This window comes from Lagopus muta, chromosome W (genome assembly GCF_023343835.1).
Source record: "Lagopus muta isolate bLagMut1 chromosome W, bLagMut1 primary, whole genome shotgun sequence".
NCBI classification, from domain to species: domain Eukaryota; kingdom Metazoa; phylum Chordata; class Aves; order Galliformes; family Phasianidae; genus Lagopus; species Lagopus muta.
Genome location: NC_064471.1, coordinates 3,063,656 through 3,082,246, shown reverse-complemented (window position 1 = coordinate 3,082,246; position 18,591 = coordinate 3,063,656). Strand labels below are relative to the sequence as shown.

At 46.1% G+C, this 18,591-nt stretch overlaps 1 protein-coding gene across 3 annotated transcripts in view; it reads right to left on the bottom strand.

The window, feature by feature from the left end:
- The window catches only part of LOC125686405 (uncharacterized), a 354,680-nt gene that overhangs the window by 314,816 nt on the left and 21,273 nt on the right, over positions 1-18,591 (bottom strand). Inside the window, exon 1 of one of the 3 annotated variants that reach the window (XM_048930344.1) lies at positions 3,129-3,279. The exons of 1 other annotated variant lie outside the window; for it this stretch is intronic. The gene's annotated coding sequence lies outside the window, so the exon portion shown is untranslated. Of the gene's footprint in view, positions 1-3,128; positions 3,280-18,591 lie in introns of those variants that run through there. One more of the 3 variants, XM_048930342.1, reaches the window with a different exon arrangement.

Genomic DNA, 18,591 nt, shown 5'->3' with positions numbered 1-18,591 from the left:
CTTAATATATATACAAATAGTAATTACCAAACATTAAACACACGCACACACAAAAAGATATGTATATTTACATGGAATTACTGGCTGCACTCCCCCAACATCAAATTCCCTTGTGGTATACACTGAACATGCCCATTTCTCTGCATCACCCACCAAATGGACCCAGGTCCCTGGGCAAAAACAGTTCCACGAAGAGGTTTGCCCTTTCCAGAACCTGGAAAAACCCAAACCGCTTTTCCCAGCATGTTCTTCACATGTACTACAGGAACCTTATCTCCCTTAACAGTATGTAGGGAGCTAGCAGGACCATCGCGATTGATTGATCCTCTAGTATTGACTAACCAGGTGGCTTCTGCCAAATGCTTCTCCCAGTGCTTATATGTTCCGCCACCCATTGCTTTCAACATGGTTTTTAACAACCCATTGTAGCGTTCAATTTTACCAGAAGCTGGTGCATGATAGGGAATATGATAAATCCACTCGATTCCATGATCTTTGGCCCAAGTATTTACAAGAGAATTTTTGAAATGAGTCCCATTATCTGACTCAATTCTTTCCAGGGTGCCATGTCGCCATAGGACTTGTTTCTCAAGCCCTAATATGGTGTTTCGGGCAGTAGCATGGGGTACTGCAAATGTTTCAAGCCACCCGGTGGTTGCCTCCACCATAGTAAGCACATAATGCTTACCATTGCGAGATCGTGGCAAGGTGATATAATCAATCTGCCATGCCCAGCCCATTTGTATGTTGCATCTCTTCCTTGATGACCTGAGGTCTCATGGGCCCACCGAGCTAGAAATAATTCACCCTTGTTCTGCCAGTCCAGGTCTATTTGAGCCACCTTAATTTTGGCAGCTCAATCTACCTGATGGTTATTCTGCTGTTCTTCAGTAGCCCGACTCTTGGGCACATGCGCATCTACATGGCGCACCTTTACAACCATAGTCTTTGTTCGGGCAGCAATGTCTTTCCACAGTTCAGCAGCCCAAATAGGTTTACCCCTTCTTTGACAGTTGTTTTGCTCCCACTGCTGTAACCACCCCCATAAGGCATTTGCCACCATCCATGAGTCAGTGTAAAGATAGAGCATTGGCCACCTCTCCCGCTCAGCGACATCTAAGGCCAGCTGGACAGCCTTTACCTCTGCAAATTGGCTTGATTTGCCTTTCCCTTCAGTGGCTTCTGCAACTTGTCGTGTGGGGCTCCACACAGCAGATTTCCATCTGCAATGCTTTCCCACAATACGACACGATCCATCTGTGAACAGGGCATACTTCTTTTCATTCTCTGGTAGTTCATTGTATGGTGGGGCTTCTTTAGCACGTGATACTTCTTCTGATAGCAATGTTCCAAACTTTTTACCTTCAGGCCAGTCCATGATCACCTCTAGGATTCCTGGATGGCTGAGGTTCCCCATCCGCGCTCGCTGCGTAATCAACACAACCCACTTACTCCAAGTGGCATCAGTAGCATGATGGGTGGAGGGAACCTTTCCCTTAAACACCCAGTTCAACACTGGCAGTCGAGGTGCCAGAATGAGCTGTGTTTCAGTACCGACTACTTCAGAAGCAGCCCGAACCCACTCATATGCAGCTAAGATCTCCTTCTCAGTTAGAGTGTAGCGCTCTTCAGACCCTCAATACGCCCGACTCCAGAATCCCAGGGGTCGGCCGCGGGTCTCTCCTGAGGCTCTTTGCCACAAACTCCAAGTGGGACCGGTCTCTCCAGCAGCACTGTAGAGGATGTTCTTCACATCCTGTCCCATCCATACTGGCCCTAGGGCCACAGCACGGGCTATCTCCTGCTTAATCTGCTCAAAAGCCTGCTGCTGCTCAGGACCCCATGTAAACTCATTCTTCATTCGCGTCACATGATAAAGGGGGCTTACAATGAGGCTGTAGTTTGAAACATGCATTCTCCAAAAACCCGCTACGCCCAGAAACGATTCTGTCTCTTCCTTATAAGTGGGCGGAGACATGGCAGTGATTTTGTCGATCACATCTGTCGGGATGTGACAACGGCCATCTTGCCATCTTACGCCCAGGAACTGAATTTCCTGGGCAGGTCCTTTCACTTTGCTTCGCTTAATAGCAAAACCAGCACGGAGAAGGATCTGGATTATTCACTCTCCTTTCTCAAAAAATTCCTTTGCTGTGTTGCCCCACACAATGTCGTCATCAATGTACTTTAAGTGCTCAGGAGCACCTCCCTGTTCCAGTGCGGCTTGGATCAGCCCATGGCAAATGGTTGGGCTATGTTTCCACCCCTGGGGCAAACAATTCCAGGTATACTGAATGCCCCTCCAGGTGAAAGCAAACTGTGGCCTACATTCTTTGGCCAAAGGAATGGAGAAAAAGGCATTAGCAATGTCAATGGTGGCATACCATTTGGCTGCTTTTGACTTCAGTTCATACTGGAGTTCTAACATGTCCGGCACAGCAGCACTCAGTGGGGGTGTGACTTCATTCAGGCCACGGTAATCTACCGTCAGCCTCCATTCTCCACTGGCTTTACACACTGGCCATATGGGACTGTTAAAAGGTGAGTGAGTTTTGCTGATCACACCCTGACTCTCCAGTTGACGAATCAACTTATGAATGGGGAGCAAGGAATCCCTGTTGGTGCGGTACTGCCGCCTGTGCACCGTTTTTGTAGCTATCGGTACCTGTTGCTCTTCCACTCGTAGCAACCCCACAACAGATGGATCTTCTGATAGGCCAGGCAAAGAAGACAACTGCTTAACACCTTCTGTGTCTACAGCAGCTATTCCAAAGGCCCATCGATACCCTTTGGGATCCTTAAAATATCCCCTTCTGAGGTAATCAATACCTAGTATACATGGAGCCCCTGGGCCTGTCACAATAGGGTGCTTTTGCCAGTCTTTACCAGTGAGGCTGATTTCAGCCTGCAACATAGTCAGCTCTTGGGAACCCCCAGTCACCCCATGAATATAAACTGAATTTGTCCCTTGGTGACTCGAGGGCATTAGGGTGCACTGAGCACCAGTGTCCACCAGGGCCTTATATTTCTGTGGTTCTGATGTGCCAGGCCATCTAATCCACACAGTCCAATACACTCTATTATCCCTTTCCCCCCCTGGCTGGGGGCAGGGCCCCTCTATTTGTTACCTCCGTTGTCTGCAGCAACTGGAGCAATCACCTTTTTGGAGAAGTTCACCTTGGTGGTTGTTTTGCCTTGTAATTCTTTTACCCGTGCTTGAAGTGCAGGAGTAGGTTGCTTATGCCACTTCTTCATATCTTCTCCACGGTCACGTAGGTAATGCCACAAGTCAAAACGTGACAGTTTTACTGTTGTCACTTGCTCGAGCAGGAGGACGTCTTCTTTTGATAGCTGAGACTTTGGATGATGCCAGCTGGGAGGAAACCAAGTTAATCAGTCCCTCCAGTAGGCTGTCTTGGGAATTCTGATCTCCATTGGATGCATCTGTTACCACCATGGATCCATCAGCATCAGGCACGGTAGACAGTTTGTCTATGATACCTTCTTGCTTGCTCTCCATTCTGTTCAGCTTTTCAGCTACCTTTGCAATGGCTGAAACACAAACTCGTAGAGGGCTTAAATGTAACTCAAAGTCTTGAAGTTTATTAATCAGTTCATTTATAAGGGGTCTTCTTTCCCCTCTGCCATACATAGCCGCAAATGTACTGGCGTACTTTTCTGGTGCAGTCTTTGTGAATGTACGCCACATGTTTGGTGTACACCTGACTCTCTCAGGATCATGCTCTTGGTCTGGATCATCAGGAATGAAATCAGGGCTATGTAGCATTTTCAACAATAGCATATTCTCTCAAATAACTGATGCCTTTTTCTATATCAGTCCATTTCTTTTTCTCAGGCATCAGATCATCTTTGAAGGGGTATCTTTCTTTTACAGCTAACAACATCCGCTTCCAGAGGGTGAAGGCCTGGTTCTGGCACGTACCAATGCCTCTGTCAATGGCTGAGTCCCTAACAATGCCACCCAATTGGCGAGCTTCTCTACTATCTAGCTACACACTGTTGGCCCCATTGTCCCAACATCGAAGTAACCAAGTGGCAATAGGCTCATTTGGGTGACGTGAGAAGTCTTTTCTCAGACTTCGAATTTCATTCATATTCAGAGATCGATCAACAAAGGTAACGATATCTTGCTCACCTCTTGCTCTTCCAGGACTTCTTGTTGCCCTTGTAGGCGTTGGTGACCGTGGTCTTACTGAGGGCCCCTCACCTGGACTCGGGTGCTTCTCTTAGACCTCGGAGCCACTCCGCTGGACCTCTTTCCTCCTCTTTCTTCTGTTTTAACTGAGTCGAGATTCGTTTCGTTTTCCGTCCTCTTACTGGGGCGACTGACACCAATTGGGGTGCCTCCTGTGGTTGATCAGGTTGGTCAGTTCTGATGCTCTCACCCTCTAGCTCTGCTTCACTATTCTCTGGTTTTGGGGAAGGCTTCCTCAAAATACAATAAAAACAAAAACTGACTGAAATAATGAACAGTAAGTTCAAGGAGATTAACAAAGCCATCAGGTGAGCATTCAAAAACTGCATAAAGGATTTAAAGGAGAGACTGGGAGCCTGTTTAAAAATCCCAAGTTCTGTGAAATTAGCAGCTCCCTCTGCAAACAGGTTTAAAAGAGAAAGTGGAATCATTTTCTTTTCTCTCTTTACGGGAGCAAGATAGAAGTGCTCAAAGTTTACAAATATCCCAGAACACTGGCAGTCTGCCTAGACTTTCAAGGTCAACTTTTCAGTGAGCACCTGTGAAAAAGATAAACTTTACCAACGAAGCTCTCTGAGAGCAGAGAGAGATTTGTTCTAAAAAGCTAAAAAACAGCCTTTGCCCGCATTCTCCACCAAAAATGTCAATGGTTTAAGGGCTGGTTTGGCCCGGTTCCATGACAAGCGGGGTGGAGGGATCTGCAGATCCGCGCCTCCGGAAAAAAAGGAAACAGAAGACCCCAAAAATAATTAAAACAGCAGCACCGATCTGAGGAGAAACAAACTAATTTACTAAGTATATTATCGGAATGCAAGATAACACACTATAACACAATATAATCAGAAATGAAGCTAATAAATCAAAGATAATGAGAGAGAGAATGTCCGAAAGGTGGATAGGCCTCACCACAACGCTGAGGTGAGATGCGCAGTCCAGTTGAGCAGCAGGGAGACGGGAGCAGTGTCCACGATGAAGGGCAGGCGAGAAAGAGAAATCAGGTGACCTTGCCAGGAGTTAAACCTCCTCGCCCTGAGTGCAAGGTCCCATGGGGAATGGAGTTCTTCTCTTCAGGGCAGGTACACAGGACTTGAGCATTGACAGTTAAAGTCCCAGTGCCCCACATGATGTTATGATGTGGAATACCGAAAGCCAAAAATCACAAAACCATGACAGAACAGAGCTCTGGCGTTGCCACAGGCCCCAACCGAAGCTGTCTTGAGTAACATGAACGTCCAACTTGGCTGGGAGGGTAGGATCGTATATACCCAATGCCTGGGCTTATTAACTGCCAGTTTTGCTTGTTGGAAAGCATCCTGTTTGGTTTTCCCCCAGTCCCATAGCTGCCCCTTTTTTGTGAGTCCATATAGTGGTCTTAGCAGCTGCGCTAGGTGAGGTATAAAGGAACGCCAGTAACCCAATATACCTAGAAACTCTTGCAGCTGCTTTGATGTAGTAGGGACTGGGAATGCCTGAACCTTATCTATGACAGCACTGGGTAGCACCTTGGTCTCTCCTGACCAAACCACCCCCAGGAATTTTACGGACAGGCCTGGACCTTGCACCTTTCGGGGATTTATAGCCCATCCCCTCTGATGTAAATAGGTGGTTAATGAATTTGCTGCCTGTCCTACTGCCTCCAGTGAGTTGGATGTCAGCAGGAGATCAATATAATGATATAGGTTAACATCATCAGGTTTACTCCAATCAGCCACGTCACGTGCCACTACATTGTAACAATACGTTGGTGAATGCATGTACCCCTGTGGCAGGACCTGAAAGGTCCACTGCCTGCCTCCCCACGTAAACGCAAACTGATCTTGCGATTCCTCAGCAATTGGGATACTGAAGAATGCATTTGCTAGATCTAGGACACAAGGATAGGTTTTTATCTCCCTACTCAGTGTGTCCATTAGGGAGGCAATATTGGGTACGGCTGCATGAATAGGCGGCGTGACCTTATTTAATTCTCTGTAACGTACTGTCATCCTCCACGTGCCATCCGACTTTCGCCCTGGCCATATGGGGGAGTTATGTGGGTTGTGTGCAGGTCTTATAAAGCCCACTTTTTCTCATTCCTGCACCGTTCTCGATATTTCATCTTGCCCACCCGGGAGTCTATACTGTCCGACGTTAGTAATCCAGCACAGTTTCAGCAGGCAAATAGGCCCATGTTTCACATGGCCTCTTAATATTGCCTGCACCGCCTGGGTACTGATACATCTCTGTCCAAGTCTGAACTCTCCTACGGTTGTCTGGAGAGCCAGACCCCATAGAATATCTATGCCCAGGATGTATTCTTGGACTGGGGCAATAGACACCTTGTACTCCCGGGGTGGGAGACGCCCAACCCCCAATTTTAACCATGTTTGGGTGACAGGAATAGTCTGTCCCCCAAAACCACCAATCATCACTCAGTCCCCATCATATTTGCTCGGATCTCCATAGATAATTGATGTTTCTGCTCCGGTGTCTACTAATGCCATAACTCTCTGAATATTTTTCAGGACCAATAAATCATTAATTCTACATAGGGCCTCCAGTTCCGTCTGGAGGCCCTATGAGGACTTAGCAAATTGGACCCCAGCCCGAATTAAATCATTAAACATTTGTTTTCAGGACACCCTTATGGGTCCCGATCGAGGAGCTCGAGTAGCCGGCATTTTGGTTTTACTTACCTGCAGGACCTTTGCTTCTTCCAATAGCCAAATATTGCGCCTAGTCCGCAGGCATTCTGTTTCACTCAAGTTGGCCACTAACTGGGCAGCCTGCTGGACTACGGCTTCTGAGACCACAAGTGGATTTAATATAGAGACTAGGGTACCATAGAGATGGGAGGGAGCTTGCTGTAAAATTATCTCTCTCATCCCTGCTGAAAATTTAACCATATCAGGGCCATCAAATGTGTCTTCATAGATAGCCTCTCTTACACCCAGTTCACAGACATAATTCTGGAGGTCCTCCATGGAGGACCATATCTCTGTATTTAAAGGTATATGCTATTTATTCAGCCATACCATACGGCAGGCCACCATTAACCATATTAATATAGAATGGTTTTTTTCACGATATTGATTACCTGCATACAACCTCTGTCTGAGAACAGGATGGACAGTCATGGTGGCCAACTTAGATATTTCTGGGCCATTCACCAAGACACTTTCTGCCCCGGAATCCCACAGTTTTAATAACTAAGCTAGCACACTTTCTCTAGGCTTCTGCCAAAATCACTATACTAAATCCATCAATTCTGTTGCCGTGTATGGCCGGGCTGTTACATGTACATGAGTCTGGGCAGGGGGCCACTGATCAGGCGGCACCCCTGCTGGTCTGTCCTGCACTTTTTTTTTTGTTTTTTGGGTTATGACAGGACAGACTTCTAGTAGAACAGTCAAAATTGGATATTCACGATCTAATTTGGATTTTTTATTTTCCTGATCAATAGAGTATCTTGATTCAGGAGTCTGGTCATTGTTTATTAAATTGTTATGAACTTGGCCTATAGAAAGATGCAGAATGGGTTCCATTCCTGTTAATGCGTCAAGTTCTTGCTCCAGTTTTTCAATACGGTCTTTTAAAAGTTGATTTTGTTTTCTTAAATTATTATTTCTTATATTTGTATGATTTAAAGTACTTAATAGTGGTCATACCACCATAGAGGCAGCCAGTCATCTTTCATTAGTGATGAGTACATCCTTGATAAGTTCTTGAAAGTAATTTATCAAGTTATATGGGGAGATAACGCCCATAATACATAAGGGACCCCATCTTTTGATAATAACTGCGAACTCATAATAGGGCAATCCCACAAATCCTGGGATCAGCCCTGGAATCATTTTCTCTAGAAAAATATTGTCCACTCCTGAATAACCAAGACATTATAATCACAATATAATTGTGTATAATCAATAGATATCAAAATGTTATAATCGCAATATAATCAAAAGAGTAAGACAAAGCAAACAAGGATCACAAAAGAGAATAAATGGAAGAGCTTACCCTCCGGTTGAGCTCACCAAAAGACACCAATAGAGATGATCTCCAGAAGAGATCCTTCCCCTCCGGTAGCCAGCTCTTAAAAAGGTCTAGGAGGGGTGGAGCCAGGCTCCCCCCTTCCAGCAGCATAGGTGAATTGCCTTCACCTGTGCTCCTCTGGCTGACTCATGGCTTGCCTGAGGTGATTAATCAGAGGTTCAGGCCATGACTCAGCAGTTCCCATACAGAAATGTGTCTACCATGTTTCTGGTCATCAGCCCTTACAATCACCGAGAAATGATGAAGCCAACACGCTGGCCCGAGTTTGATGGATTGAGAATTCACCATATGAGAACATCGCCTGCTCGTTACATCAGAAACTGCGCCATCCTGGACAAAAGACGATGTGGGCAACTTCTATAGCATAGGGGCTGCCCATACAACTATCTGACATTGCCCAGTCGTGTTGAGACTGTGACACTTGATCCAAGATGAGACTGAGATCATTGTCCACAACAACAGCCCATCTTGCTAGAGGACACAGTCTTCTCTAGCAAGGGCAGATCTGAGGGAGTGAGATATGCCTTGACCTGCATCGGGACCGCAAGTAGGCTAATGCAGGCCTATCCAGTGCCGAGAGTGAACCAGGCGTATACCATCAAGGCACTTACCAAGTTGATGGCTGCCTATAGGACACCTCAAGTCATCAAGAGTGACCAAGGGACTCATTTTACTGGTGCGATGACACAACACTGGGAGAAGAAAATAACATTGAGTAGCAATTCCACCTGCCATATAATCCCATGAGGGCAAGCCTTATTGAACACTATAATGGTATTCTTATTGCTGCCCTGAAGACAGACTCTCAGTCCCTGCAGGGGTGGACAAAGAGATTCTATGAAACCCTGCACGAGCTGAAGTAAAGGGATAGAGGCGGCAGAGCCAGTGCTCTGAAAATGCTACACACAACATGGACCTCCCTGCTTAGTATCCAAATTACGGGCACTGATAATTGGGTAAGTGTCATGGTTCTATGTTTTTGTTTTTGTTTTGTTTTTTTTTATGGTTTCAGTATTCCACATCAAAACATCATGTAGTGTACGGGGCATTAAAGTGTCACTGCCCCAATTCCAAGTACCTATCCCTGTACATTACAGCAGTCACGGGATCTGGCCCTTCCGGGTGGGGGGGGGGCACTTCTTTTTGCTGCCTTGCAGTGGGTGCTGGAGGGTGCTTTCCTAGCCGTTCCAAGCTTTTCAGGTTTGAATCGGTCCCGGGAACTCTCTCTCTTATCTTGTCTGATTTATTAATCTCAATTTCAATTAAATTGTACATATTGTGTTATCTTGTATTCCAATATTATAGTAAAATAAGTTTTCCTCCATAGATTGTTGCCGCTGCTCTTTTCCTCCCTTCCTTCCTTCCTTCCCATTTTTGTGGGACTGGGGTGGGGGGGAAGGGCAGAGGCCTGTCGCCCCTGTCACGGACATAGATTGATCTGGTCAACTCCGTGACAGATTTTTGGCGCCCAACGTGGGGCACACTGCTTTTTAGCTTTTAGAACGAATCTCTTTTTCTCTCTGCTCTTAGAGAGCTTCGTTAGGGAGCATTATCAGTAGTTCAGGTTTCTGTGCTGGAAAACCTGACCTTGAAAGATTAGGCGTACTGCCAGTGTTCTGGGATATTTGTAAACTTTGAGCACTGCTTAGTCTGGGTAGTGCCTTTTTTTCTTTTTTTTTGCCATCCTCTTGTTAGCTTCAATTCATTAACCCCTTTTTAGCAAGCACCAGTGATGAACCCACTTGTTATCGAGGGGGTGCTGGGTAAAGGATTTAAAGCAATGGTGTTACTCACAACCTACTGGCCAATAATCCATCTCACACTTACGTGTTGTGGAATTGCATTCATATATAACTATCTAAGGGCACTGATGGAGACACCTATGTTTTACCTACTTGCAATGTGGTATGATTTGAACTTTGAAATCTACATCCCAGAAGGAATGGCTAATTTCACAAACAACTACATCCCAAATGGAGTAGCTAATTTCACAAACAGCTACATCCCAAATGGAATAGCTAATTTTACAAACAACACAATGTTCAGACCAGTCTCCGGGTTTTCTTCTCGGTTTGTCAAACGTTTTACGAATCTTGAATTAATACTCATGTTGTTGTTGTTGTTCGTGTCATCAATTCTCCTGAATGTACTCCAACGCATTCGTAATAAGGAGTCTTCTCCAAAACTAGAGAATGATGACTGGCAGGGAATATGGAGAGGTTTAGGAAAGGTCTTAGAAGCATGGGGACCTGCAGTGTCATGGGATTTTACTCTTGAACACCTGTGGGATCCTGAGAAACTAAGCCAGTATTTGAGTCAGGGACTATGCGGCTTACATAAATCTAAGGAGGTACAACTTATTTGGGGTTTGGCTTGTGCTTACCGTACCCTATAAAATACCATTCTGGAGAGAGAGAGTTTCCGAGCTGAGGTTCAAGCCAAAGGGGAAAATCCCCAAGTCAAATCTAATCGATCACAGGAGACACCAGTAACAATACCGGTTTCTCCTGTGGAGGGCAAGAAATGGAAACGAGTGTCTTCGTGTCTTGAACGAAAAAGAGAAGAAGAGGAGGAGGAGGAGGAAGATCCAGGCGAGGGGCCCTCCTCAGAACCACCACCATCGCGAAAGGCAAAAGCGAAAACTAAGAGACATGCAGAAGAGAGTGATGAAGAGGAAGTCTCTATTACTACTCGCCGGCCTCTAAAGATGACTGAAATCCAAGGTTCAAGAAAGGAGTTCACACGGCGCCCGAATGAAACTCTTGTTTCCTGGTTGGTTCGCTGTTGGGACAGTGGGGCCCATAGCTTGTCTCTGGATGGTAATGAAGCTCGCCAACTAGGTGCCATTGCCAGAGATCCAGCTATTGATAGAGGAATTAGTCGATGTTCGGATGAGGCTGCCTCCCTCTGGGAACGAGTGTTAACAGCCGTGAAGGAAAAGTATCCCTTCAAAAATGGCTTGAAGATTGCGATGAAAAAATGGGATACAGTTGAAAAGGGTATCCAGTATTTGAGGGAAATAGGCGTGGTGGAAATGCTGTATGACCCTGACTTTGTTCCTAAACACCCACACCAAAACCGCGACCCTGAAAAAGTGAGGACAACGCCTGAGATATGGCAGAAAATCGTGACAACAGCGCCGGACAAATATGCCTCTACACTAATGTCAGCGTGTGACAGATTCAACGAACAACAGAGAACGCCCTTAGTTTATGAATTAATTGTTACGCTCCAAAACTACGGACAATTGCTGTCCCCAATTCATGCTGCCGTTGCTGCTATATCAAGAATGATGACGGAGCAAGTGTCTCAACTGATTAACCGTGACAAACCTGTAGCAGTATCAGAGACGCTTGATGAAGATCAGGATAATCAAAAGAGTCTAATGAAGGAGATGAAGGAGATGAAGGAGATGATCCGAGCCCACCTAACTAAAGACAATGAACCTTCCTTCTCACGTGCACCATCAAAAATTTCAGCGGTTAGAGGCAGACGTTCTCCGGCTCGAGTAAGGGATAATACACCGCAAATTGTCGTATGCTATTACCTACGCGACCATGGAGAAGACATGAGGAAGTGGCACGGTCAACCTACTCCTGTACTACGAGCCCGGGTGAAAGAATTACAAAGCAGATCAACCACCAGTGCAGTTGCTCCAGTTACCACAGGTAATGAATAGAGGGGCCCTGCCCTCAGTCAGGGGGGGGAAAGGGATAATAGAGTATATTGGACTGTGTGGATTCGATGGCCTGGCACATCAGAACCACTGAAATATAAGGCACTGGTGGACACTGGTGCACAGTGCACTCTGATGCCCTCGAGTCATGAAGGGACAGAATCAATCCATATTTCTGGAGTGACTGGGGGCTCTCAAGAATTGACTGTGTTGGAGGCTGAGATAAGCCTCACTGGTAAGGACTGGCAAAAACATCCTATTGTGACGGGCCCAGGGGCTCCGTGTATTCTAGGTATTGATTATCTCAGAAGGGGGCATTTCAAGGATCCTAAGGGGTATCGATGGGCCTTTGGAATAGCTGCTGTGGGCGCAGACAACATTAAGCAGCTGTCTGTTTTGCCTGGCCTGTCAGAAGATCCATCTGTTGTGGGGCTGCTGCGAGTAAAAGAGCAACAGGTACCGATTGCAACAAAAACGGTGCACAGGTGGCAGTACCGCACCAACAGGGATTCTTTGCTCCCCATTCATAAGTTAATTCATCAACTAGAGAGCCAGGGAGTGATCAGCAAAACTCACTTGCCTTTTAACAGCCCCATATGGCCAGTGCGTAAAGCCAGTGGAGAATGGAGGCTGACGGTGGACTACCGTGGCCTGAATGAAGTCACACTCCCACTGAGTGCTGCTGTGCCGGACATGTTAGAACTCCAGTATGAACTGGAGTCAAAAGCGGCCAAATGGTATGCCACCATTGACATTGCTAATGCCTTCTTTTCCATTCCTTTGGCCAAAGAATGTAAGCCACAGTTTGCTTTCACATGGACGGGTGTTCAGTATACCTGGAACCGTTTGCCCCAGGGGTGGAAACACAGCCCGACCATTTGCCATGGGTTGATCCAAACTGTATTGGAACAGGGCAGTGCTCCTGAGCACCTGCAGTACATTGATGACATCATTGTGTGGGGCGATACAGCAGAAGAAGTCTTCGCAAAAGGAGAGCGAATGATCCAAATTCTTCTGAGTGCTGGTTTTGCTATTAAGCGAAGCAAAGTGAAAGGACCTGCCCAGGAGATTCAGTTCCTAGGTATAAAGTGGCAAGATGGCCGTCGTCACATCCTGACAGATGTGATCGACAAAATCACTGCTATGTCTCCACCCACTAGCAAAAGAGAGACACAATCTTTTCTGGGTGCAGAGGGCTTTTGGAGAATGCATGTTCCAAACTACAGCCTCATTTTAAGCCCCCTTTATCATGTGACGCGAATGAGAAATGAGTTTACATGGGGCCCTGAGCAGCAGCAGGCTTTTGAACAGATTAAACAGGAGATAGACCGTGCTGTGGCCCTAGGGCCAGTACGGACAGGACAAGGAATAAAGAACATCCTCTATACCGCTGCTGGAGAGACCGGTCCCACTTGGAGTTTGTGGCAAAGAGCCTCAGGAGAGACCCGAGGCCGACCTCTGGGATTCTGGAGTCGGGCGTACAGGGGGTCGGAAGAGGGCTACACTCCAACTGAGAAGGAGATCTTAGCTGCTTATGAGGGGGTTCGGGCTGCTTCTGAAGTAGTCGGTACTGAAACACAGCTTCTTCTGGCACCTCGACTGCCAGTGCTGAACTGGATGTTTAAAGGAAAGGTTCCCTCCACCCATCATGCCACTAATGCCACCTGGAGTAAGTGGATTGCACTGATAACACAACGAGCACGGATGGGGAACCTCAGCCGTCCAGGAATCCTAGAGGTCATCATGGACTGGCCTGAAGGTAAAAAGTTTGGAACACCACCAGGAGAAGAAGTATCACGTGCTAAAGAAGCCCCACCATACAATGAACTACCAGAGAACGAAAAGAAATATGCCCTGTTCACAGATGGATCGTGTCGTATTGTGGGAAAGCATCGCAGATGGAAATCTGCTGTGTGGAGCCCCACACGACAAGTTGCAGAGGCCACTGAAGGGAAAGGCGAATCAAGCCAATTTGCAGAGGTAAAGGCTGTCCAACTGGCCTTAGATGTTGCTGAGCGGGAGAGGTGGCCAATGCTCTATCTTTATACTGACTCATGGATGGTGGCAAATGCCTTATGGGGATGGTTACAGCAGTGGGAGTAAAATAACTGGCAAAGAAGGGGTAAACCTATTTGGGCTGCTGAACTGTGGAAAGACATTGCTGCCCAAATAACGAATATGGTTGTGAAGATGCGCCATGTAGATGCTCATGTGCCCAAGAGTCGGGCTACTGAAGAACAGCAAAACAACCATCAGGTAGACCGAGCTGCCAGAATTGAGGTGGCTCAAATAGACCTGGACTGGCAGAACAAGGGTGAATTATTTCTAGCTCGATGGGCCCATGAGACCTCAGGTCATCAAGGGAGAGATGCAACATACAAATGGGCTAGAGACCGAGGGGTGGACTTAACTATGGATGCCATTGCACAGGTTATTCATAACTGTGAAACATGTGCCATCATCAAACAAGCCAAGAGGATGAAACCTCTGTGGGAGGAAGGGCGATGGCAAAAGTATAAATATGGGGAGGCATGGCTGGTTGATTATATCACCTTGCCACGATCTCGCAATGGTAAGCATTATGTGCTTACTATGGTGGAGGCAACCACTGGGTGGCTCGAAACATATGCAGTACCCCATGCTACCGCCCGAAACACCATACTGGGTCTCGAGAAACAAGTCCTGTGGCGACATGGCACCCCGGAAAGGATTGAGTCAGATAATGGGACTCATTTCAAAAATTCTCTTGTAAATACTTGGGCCAAAGATCATGGCATTGAGTGGATTTACCATATTCCCTACCATGCACCAGCCTCTGGTAAAATTGAACGATACAATGGATTGTTAACACCGATGCTAAAAGCACTGGGTGGCGGAATATTTAAGCACTGGGAGAAGCATTTGGCAGAAGCCACCTGGTTAGTCAATACCAGAGGATCTGTCAATCGTGATGGTCCTAACCAATCCAGTTCCCTACATACCATAGAGGGAGATAAAGTCCCTGTTGTACATGTAAAGAACATGTTAGGAAAGGCAGTTTGGGTTCTACCAGCTTCTGGAAAGGGCAAACCTCTCTGTGGTACCGTTTTTGCTCAGGGACCAGGATCCACTTGGTGGGTAATGCAGAAGAATGGGGATGTCCAATGTGTACCACAAGGAAACTTGATGCCGGGGGAGCGCAGTCAGTAATTCTATGTATATATGTATACCCATGTGTGTGTAATGCATTTTAATCATTTTTTGTTTGTTTGTATATATATGTGTATATATTTTAAGCATGATGTAACGATGTAGAATAAGGGGTGGAATGTCATGGTTCTATGTTTTTGTTTTGTTTTTTTTTTTATGGTTTCAGTATTCCACATCAAAACATCATGTAGTGTACGGGGCATTAAAGTGTCACTGCCCCAATTCCAAGTACCTATCCCTGTACATTACAGCAGTCACGGGATCTGACCCTTCCGGGTGGGGGAGGCGCTCTCTTGCTGCCTTGCAGTGGGTGCTGGAGGGTGCTTTCCTAGCCGTTCCAAGCTTTTCAGGTTTGAATCGGTCCCGGGAACTCTCTCTCTCATCTTGTCTGATTTATTAATCTCAATTTCAATTAAATTGTACATATTGTGTTATCTTGTATTCCAATATTATAGTAAAATAAGTTTTCCTCCATAGATTGTTGCCGCTGCTCTTTTCCTCCCTTCCTTCCTTCCCATTTTTGGGGGACTGGGGTGGGGGGGGAGGGCAGAGGCCTGTCGCCCCTGTCACGGACATAGATTGATCTGGTCAACTCTGTGACAGTAAGACTCCAAATTGTCAATGAAACCAAAGTGGTGTGGACTACTTGTACCTTGGGGGAGGTTATTGGAGGTGGGAGGCTCAGTAGTCCCTCCAGTAATCGGCACATGGCCTCCTGACACTGTAGTTTCAGGCTATGAAGGAGTGGAGTGTCTGGGAACTGCTAAGTCACAGCCTGAACCACTGATTGAACACCTGGAGAAAGGACTCAGCCCTGGGAGCACAGGTGAATGAAATTCGGCTCTGTGACCAGAAGGGGTGGAGCCTGGCTCCACCTCTCTTAGACCTCATTTGAGGGCTGATTGCCACTTCTGATTTTTTTTTTTTTTTTTTTTTTGTGGAGCTTTCTTCTGTGAATCTTGCATTTGCTGTTGTGGGTGAGTTGTGTGTTTGTTTTTTTTTTTTAAATTTTTTTTATTTTTATTTTTATTTTTTTTCCCCCTTTTCTCTCCCCCTATTGTGGTAGTCTTTTTATCGTTGTGCTTTTGTTTTAATGTTTTTTTCTGTTGTGTTGGTGTGTCTAATTGTTGCAGAGGAGAAAAGATTAAGGGTTATTAGGGAGCGTGAGCCAGAGATTGGTAGAGTGATTTGTTGGCGTGCAGGAGGGAAGCGTGCTAGGGAGTTATCCCAGACAAGTGGTTGACTTTTTGCTCTGTCATAGTTGGACAGTCCTGACAGATGAAGCGGGTTGAAAGACAGTCCCAGCTTGATGCACCTTGTTTGTCTTCTCTGCTTCTCCTAGTCCCACTAAGTAACTGATTTAGATAGTGAAAACAGAAGGGGAGGTGAGTAGGGGAGCAAGGGAAGATCTGCTTAGGAGGAAGCCTAGGGTGAGGCGGTTATCTCCATGTCTTGAGACTGTTTCTGTCAGGAAAAGTGGAAGAGTAATTGTTGTGGGTGATTCCTTTTTTAGGGAAATCGTAGGTTCCTTTTGCAGACCCTGCCTATAGGGGAGGTGTGTTGCCTCCTTGGGGCCTGCATCAAGAACATCACGGAAAAACTCTCTGGTCTGGTTCGTTTCCCTGTGTACTACTTGCTATTGATAGTTCGGGTAGGGAGTGATGAAATGGCTCAGGGAAGCCTGTGAGCTATCGAAAACCTATGTCAGGGGCTTAGAGCAAATGGTTGAAGGAGAAGGTGTGCAAGGGGTGTTTTTTTCTTTTTGGGGTGGTGAGGAATACGCAGTGGTCTAGGAAAATGCAAGCTTTGAATAAGCGGCTGAAAGGTTGGTGCTGCCACAGGAACTTTGAGTTCTTTGACCATGGGGTAGTTTACTCAGGGTCTGGCCTGATGACTGCAGATAGGTCTCACCTGTCTCTGAGGGGAAAGCGAATCCTAGTCCAGGAGCTGGCAGGGCTTGTTGAGGTAGCTTGAAACTAGGTATGAAGGCAGATGGGAATAAAATGACGCTTGCTAAGATGGAGTGAGTAGTTAAGAAATGTCAACTAGATTTGATGGGTGAAGTGGTTGGAGGTTAGTGGGACAGAGAAGAGCTTGGGGATGTTGCTGTTGTAGGAGTTGGCAGGGATAAGTCTCTGAACTGTCCCATAGGGTCTTCTGGGAACTTCTCAGAGTAAGTAATATTGCTGACCTCCTGTCTGAAACCTTCTCGTGTCCTTTTAGGAAATGATGGGAGGAAACTTCAGAATTCTTTTGGAGGTTGGAGGGAGGGCCCCTCTAGAAAGATAGCGTGTTAGAAAGTCCCTTCATGTTAATGCATGCAGCATGGGAAACGAGCAGGGGGAGTTAGGAACTGTGATGTGCTTGGGAAAAATATGATCTTGTTGCTATTGTGGAAAAGTGGTGGGATGAATCCCATGATTGGAATACTCTGAAGGCTACAGGCTTTTCTGTCATGGTTCTATTTTTTTTTTCTTTTTTTTTTTTTTTGTGTTTCAGTGTTCCACGTCAAAACATCATGCAGTGTACGGAGCATTGAAGTGTCACTGCCCCAATTCCAAGTACCTATCCCTGTACGTTACAGCAGTCACGGGATCTGGCCGTTCCGGGTGGGGGGGGGGCGCTCTCTTGCTGCCTGGTAGTGGGTGCTGGAGGGTGCTTTCTTGGCCATTCCAAGCTTTTCAGGTTTGACTCGGTCCCGGGAACTCTCTCTCTCATCTTGTCTGATTTATTAATCTCAATTTCAATTAAATTGTACATATTGTGTTATCTTGTATTCCAATATTATAGTAAAATAAGTTTTCCTCCATAGATTGTTGCCGCTGCTTTTTTCCTCCCTTCCTTCCTTCCCATTTTTTGTGGGACTGGGGTGGGGGGGAGGGCAGAGGCCTGTTGCCCCTGTCACGGACATAGATTGATCTGATCAACTCCGTGACAGATTTCTGGTGCCCAACGTGGGGCGAGAACTGTTTTTTAGCTTTTAGAATGAATCTTTTTTTCTCTCTGCTCTTAGAGAGCTTCGTTAGGGAGCATTATCAGTAGTCCAGGTTTCTGTGCTGGAAAACCTGACCTTGAAAGATTAGGCGTACTGCCAGTGTTCTGGGATATTTGTAAACTTTGAGCACTACTTAGTCTGGGTAGTGCCTTTTTTTCTTTTTTTTTTTTTCCTCCTCTTGTTAGTTTCAATTCATTAACCCCTTTTTAGCAGGCACCACTGATGAACCCACTCGTTATCGTGGGGGCGCTGTGTAAAGGATTTAAAGCAATGGTGTTACAACCTGCTGGCCAATAATCCATCTCACACTTGTGTGTTTTGGAATTGCATCCGTATATAGCTACCTAAGGGCTCTGATGGAGACACTTATGTTTTACCTACTTACAATGTGGTATGATTTGAATTTTGACATTTACATCCCAGAAGGAATGGCTACTTTCACAAACAGCTACATCCCAAATGGAATAGCTAATTTTACAAACA